The sequence below is a fragment of the Suncus etruscus genome, chromosome 10 (genome assembly GCF_024139225.1).
Source record: "Suncus etruscus isolate mSunEtr1 chromosome 10, mSunEtr1.pri.cur, whole genome shotgun sequence".
NCBI lineage: Eukaryota > Metazoa > Chordata > Mammalia > Eulipotyphla > Soricidae > Suncus > Suncus etruscus.
In genome coordinates, this window is record NC_064857.1 from 3,896,895 (window position 1) to 3,903,493 (window position 6,599).

Below are 6,599 nucleotides of genomic sequence, written 5' to 3' on the forward strand. Positions count from 1 at the left end.
CCTACAGAACCTCCCAGCCACCAGCTCCCAGATTCTGTCATCCCCTTGGGAAATTAGAGGCATTCGCAAATGATATCTGAGTCGCATGGTTACAATTCACTTTGAAAGTATTGAGGCTAACTGAAAACTCAGTGCTAAGGTTTCAGTAGTTCCAGAATAAGAGCTAAAGTTAGTCCTTGGGCTCCTTTTAGAGGGGTGAAAGTCATTGTACAGTGTTGGTATGATGGGCTTCAGCAGTGCTCACCAATGGCTATTTAGCATAGAGAGCGCTTACAGAATCAAACTATCTGCGAGCAACTTCTGGGAGATAACTCTTTATTTTAGATGAGAGTGGGGAAAGTAGGGTGTGCACTTTCTACGTTTTGGTTAGGGAAAAGTAGGGTTGTGTTCTGTGTGTTTAGCTATAACGAATCATTCTGCATCCAGTCACAAGTAAATGGAAAGATGGACAGAAAAAGTAACAGGAACACAGATCCAAGGCTAGAACTGGACACCCAGGAAGGGCCAACCTCTGTTCACAGCCCTGGATTAACTCCTAAGGGAGTCACCTTAGCCTGGCGTCGTCCCCCTGCAGATCTTGAGTCTGGGCTCTCAAACTGAAAGTCTGGGACCACCTTGAGCAGTGGGAGGAAACTGGAAACTCAGGAAGCCTTCATGAAGTGGAAGCAGGAAACTGGAAGTGAAACAGCACACTGGAGGGCAGGTCAACATGCATCTTCAAAATGCGTATGACTTTGTGGGTGTACCATGGTCTTTTTGTCCACTTAACTGTTCTTGAGCACTTGGCTTGTTTCCAGAGGCTGGCTGTTGTGAATAGTGCTGCAATGAACAGAGGAGTGCAATTGCTTTTTTTGTATTGTGTGCCTAGAAGGAAAAAGGGAACAGGAGAGAGAGAGACAGACAAACATAGAGAGACAGAGAGACAAAAATACAGAGAGACTGACAGAGACAGTGATGGGCAAAGACAGATTGTGAGAATCTTTTACTTTTAATTTTATTTTATTGAAACAATTGTGATCTACAGAATCCTTCATAGTTAAATTTCAGATATGAATGAGTCAGAGCCCTTCCCACCACCATTGTCAACCTTCCTTTACCAATGAATCCAGAGTGCATCCTATACCACAACCCTTTCCCCACTGGCCTGCAAGTATAATAATTTAATTTAAGTTTAGATTGTTAAAGTTTTGGTTCCTTGATTCTATTATCGTTGTTTTTGGCTTGGATATTTAGTTCTGTCCTTATTTATTTCCCCACCAATGCATCACAGATTGTGAGAATTTATAGCATATTTACTACAACGATCATTTTGATAACCACTTGCAATCTTTCTCTTCAAAGTTACTTAGGGTGATAGGGTTGATGCATTTGCCATTATTTTTCCAGGCATTCAACAATTTGATTCCTTTATCAAAACCACTTTTACACAAGGTTTCAGTAGTTCAATCTCACTTCCTTGTATCCAAAATTTTCTCTTCAACATCCTGGTACTTGGTAGGAAGGACATAAGGGAATTTTGGACACCAGTATCAAGAACATATGAATTCTTAATTATGCATAATGAATTCCCAGATTAATTTGTAATCATAACCATTCCCAAAGTGGTGCTAAAATTGTACTTAGATTTTACTCTAGAATTTATGATAAATCTCAATTGTCACACAAACTTCAGTGTAGGGTAATGCTTTCTGAATGTGCATTCAATACTTGTAGTACTTAAATCTAAAGCCTAATAAAGAAAATGTCAATTAATTCTAAAATAAATTATCATTTAAATAGACTTAAAAAAACCAAAGCAATATTAGTACTCTCAAATATAAAGGCTGAGAAGATAATTAAAAAATAATAGCATGCCAATACATTGCTGGGAAAGAGTAGGGACATTGTGACTTCTAAAATTAATAAAATATCAGCACAGACATCTAGACCCTCATTAATAGTGAGAAGCAAGATAACAATTCATGTGGCTAGGTAGCATAGTTAATGTTTTATACTGTTTCAGAATATTCATTGAATTTATTCACAATATCAGAAACACATTTCATAGTCTATTTATTTTTAAAAGGGCCAGTAAAAATTTCTAGTGTCTAGTATTCCTAATTTATCTTGTCTATATCTATAAGCCAAATTCAAGGTCACAATTTGGTATAAGTTGTGTTCCAGTTGTTGCTATTGTTATGCACCAACTCTCTGACTTCCAGGGATCAGAACTAATAAGAGGAACTAGATAGGAACTAGACAGGAAGAGATGAAAATACCAAAATATCAACTTATATCAGCAAAGTATCAAAATAAGACTTATCAAAGCTGCATAAAATAGGGTTCAATTTCATTCTTCTGTATGTAGCAATTTATTTCCTCTGCCCTATTTAATGAAGCTACTTTCACTTTAAGTATTATTGGTACCTTTGTCATTTAATGTCCACACATGTGTGATGGGTTTCTAGGCTTTCGGTTCTCTAACATTCATCTTCATTGTAGAAACTCTTTCCCTTAACAAAACCTCCAGTAAAATTAGTATAATCCAATTGCACATCTGGCTGGGTTGGGGTTCTGTGAGGCTGCTCAATTTTTCTGGGCTACTCCATGAAGAGCTATTCTTCGACCACCCATGGAAGACCGTGTTTACAGCTGCCATGCAGAAGTACCTGAACTCCATGAACCCCAGCATGTGGATGTGCTGCCTAGGCATGTTGATGCCTTGGGGAAGCTGCACAGCCTGCACCTGCTCAGCACCAAGTGGGGCCTTCCAGCCATCATCAAGTCTCTTATTGGTGTAGTGAGAACCAAAACATAATCTCAAGAACATTCTGTAGCTGATCTGTTGAGAAAACAATGGAGCTGGGATCTGGAGTGGTGGTGCAAGCGATAGAGCATTTGCCTTGTATGTGGCTGACTCAGGACTGACTGTGGTTCGATCCCCCAGCGTCCCCCAAGCCAGGAGCGATTTCTGAGAGCATAGCCAGGAGTAACCCCTGAGTGTCACCAGGTGTGGCCCCAAAACAACAACAACAACAACAAACACAATGGAGCTGTAATCCACCAATATTTCATTTACAAATATGGTGTCAGTAGATGAAAGACTTATATTCAAACCACATTCTCAACTATTCTCATGCAAGAAGCCATCATTGCTGTGAAGGGTGTCAATCAGTCTCAGCAACCTTGAAGGCTTGATGGTGACCACCATCTCCTCAAATGCCAGTAAAGGCAGTGAAGCAGTGGGAATGGGTCATTCATAAATTAAATGCTGAGATTGAAGACTTGACAGCTTCGGCAAAAGGAAGCATTAGAAGACCATGGCCGCCACAGTGTTTGCAGAGAAATAAGAATAGGCCATGACAGCCTTTTCCCCAGGCATCAGCAAACTGCTGATGTATCTATTTACTCTTTGAAAAAATAACTATGAGTTAATTTAAAAAAAAATTCTAATAAGCCGAGCTAAGTCTGTGTGACTTTTGATCAATATCAATACCAAGTGGCGCAGGGCTTCTAAATAAAAAGGGATTGTCCATTAATGTTGCTGGAATTACTCTCTGATTTTGAGGATTCCCAAGTGTTTGCAAATTAAGATTGGCCTTGGCATGCCATATCTCCTGAGACAAAATCTTCATAAGGCTTTCTATTTCCAGAAAATCTCCCCAGTTTTGGAGCAAGCTAAACAGGGTCTAGCCACCTCTTCACACACCCATTTTCCTGCCTCAGGAAGCATCAAGCTAGCTCACGGGAGCTCACTTTAAAAAGAGAAAATGACTAGTCTGAAAACATTTGTCTAAGATTTGTTCTTTTGTAAATTGAAAGCCAATGCTTTGATTTGGTACTGAAAATGACCTTGTTGGAGTGAAAATTATCACTGTGGTATTTAAAACATAACCCGAACAAAAATGATTTTATTGTATTAAAAGAGTACTTTATTGATTTGCTAAAGTTTTGTAACTTAATAAAGCTATTTCCTTCCTTGGATTTGTACTTTATGATTTAATATGCTGTACCCTGGGTTGGTTATGTTAACTGAAAAATTAAAATCATTACCAGAAAAAATTAGTATAATCCTCTTATGTGGAGAGAGAGGCTGGGAAAAAAGGGGATTTCTGCAAGCTGCCCTTGAATAAAAGAAAGTCTGTTCAGACTGCTGGTGGGAATGCTGTCTGGTACAACCCCTTGTAAAACAGTATGGAGGTTTTTCAGTAAACTAAGTGTCAATCTGCCATATGATTCAGAAATTCCATTTTGGGGTATCTATCCCAAGGGCTATAAAACATCGATCCAAAAGTATATATGCACACCATTACTTATTGCAGCACTCAGTACAATAGTTAAAAGTTGGAATCAACTTAGATGTCCAATAAGAGATGAGTGGGTCATGAAGATGTGGTCCATATACACAATGGAATATTGCATAGCTGTAAGGGATGACGCAACCGTGCTGCAACATGGATGGAACTGGAAGATATTATGTTAAATAAAGTAAGACAGAAAAAGAAAGATAAACACAGAATTATATCACTTTTATGTGGTATTTAGAAAAACTTCAAGCTTTAAATGGGAGTTGTCTCAAATACCCTCGATCCCAGCATATATAGCAAGGAGAAGGAAACTGAGAGGAATAAGAGAAACACAAATATGAAAGGATGGGGGCCAGGGGCCGAGAGGTCTCAGATGCATGGTTGTTATTAATAAAGGATAGAGTCAACAACAATGCACTCTTAAGACCCAAATTTTAACAATCAAAACTTAAAATGGGCCTGTTTTGCTGGTAAACTGGGGGCAGGGGTGGCGGTATAGGATACCCTCTGGGAACATTGGTGAGAGAGGTCAACGTTGGTTGTGGGATTGGCCCTGAAACTGTATATCTGAAATCCAGCTATGTAGAACTTTGTCAATAACAATGGTTTCAATAAAAATGTTTAAAAATGCAGTGTATGCAAATGAGGAAGTATCGAGCTGTATCCTTGAAACTGTGACAACAATTAAAAGTCGAAAAAACACCACAAAAATTCAGTCAGGCAGGGCTGGAGAAATAGCACAATGGGTAGGGCATTAGCCTTGCTTGTGACTTGCTTTTGATCTCTAGCATCCCATATGGTCCCATGAGCCTTCCAGAAGTAGTTTTTCTGAATGGACGGCCAAGAGTAACCCCAAGGGCCTTCTGGTGTGGGCCAAAAAATAAAAAGTTGGACAAATGACTGTGTGTTTATTTTGTAGGGAAACTCATGTATCCCCTCTGAATTGTGTGAGTTCCAGCCCATGAGTGCCTCTCCTTCCAGGGATATGCAGCTTCTGGCTAGATGTATCCTCTAGTCAGGATTGAATGTTCCTACTCCTATTTCAGCACAAGGAAGGGCAAGGAGGAAGGTGGACTTTCTTCTAGCAAAAAATTTGGGTGGATGCATGAGGCACAGAAGATTTAGGAAATAGCATCTTTCATTTTCACCCTACTGAAAAGTATTAATTTTATCCGTATTAAATTCTATATTGTAATTTAAATTATAATTTATACATTTAAAGAGATTAAAATGGAAAAAGTAGGCTATACTTTTTGTTCATATCAGTTCTTCTTGTTTTGAGACACCTATCTAAAATACTGTGGGCCTGACCTCAACTTTTCTATTAATTAGAGCAAGAAGCCTTGAGTTTAATGTTTTTAGTCAACAAGCAACTAGTTTATGGGAAGTAGAATGAGAATATCTCCCATATCTACCCAAGTCTTCCCATCTTGAAGCATATGCCACTGTAACACCTGAGGTCATTAAACTAAGCAACTGAGGAGGCAGTGTGGCTTTCAGCTCTGTCTGAGCAGCCCTGTGACTTTTAGAAGGTCACTTATTTCTTCATTCAGGCATATCATGCACAAAATTCTGTTCATTGCACTTCTCTTATTTTTTTGGTCTCCTTCAATGAGATAGTGCCTTTAAAATGCATGTAAAGTGTTAACATCTGCATTTGTACAGAAATAAATACCAAAATCATTACTTAAGGAAGTTGCAACTAAAAAAGAATGATCATGCATTGCATGTGTTTTGGAAAGATGAGTCTTGCCCAGTTGGTTTCTAGCAAAAATCTGTTATCAGGAATGTACCATCATCTAGCTCTTTACTTTCTGGTTTTCTGAGATGATTTCTGGCTGCTCTGGACTAATATCTACTAATGTGTCTACCTTGAGTCACATAAGGCTGCTATAGATTTGTTCACCAAATCTTGTCTTTATTCTTTCTCAACCATGACTATCTCTGCTTCACCCCAGGAACTGGATTTAGTTTATAGGGATTAAGTGCTTCCTTTCTCACATAGCAGAAAGTAACATTCTGACATTTCCCAAATCGAGCACTACTAACTCATATTCTCTTGGTTCGGTAAATATTTAGAGATATGTCCTTATTAAACTAATTTAAGAATTTGTAACCAACTCATTTAAGAATTTGTAACCAAATTTATAACCAAAAGGAGGGACAAAACCATAGTACAGAGGGCAGAGCATACCCAGGTGGATTTCCAACATCCTGAAGTGCTAGAAGCAGACATAAACACTGAACACCGAACACTGCTGAGGTGTGGCCCCAAAACAAACAAACAGAAAGAATTTGTTCAACGAGCACAAG

General features: G+C 38.7%; 1 pseudogene; it reads left to right on the forward strand.

Annotated features, from left to right (window-relative positions):
* The first annotated feature begins 654 nt into the window (after positions 1-654).
* LOC126020835 (PRELI domain containing protein 3B-like) lies at positions 655-3,329 on the forward strand (annotated as a pseudogene).
* Positions 3,330-6,599: the final 3,270 nt, after the last annotated feature.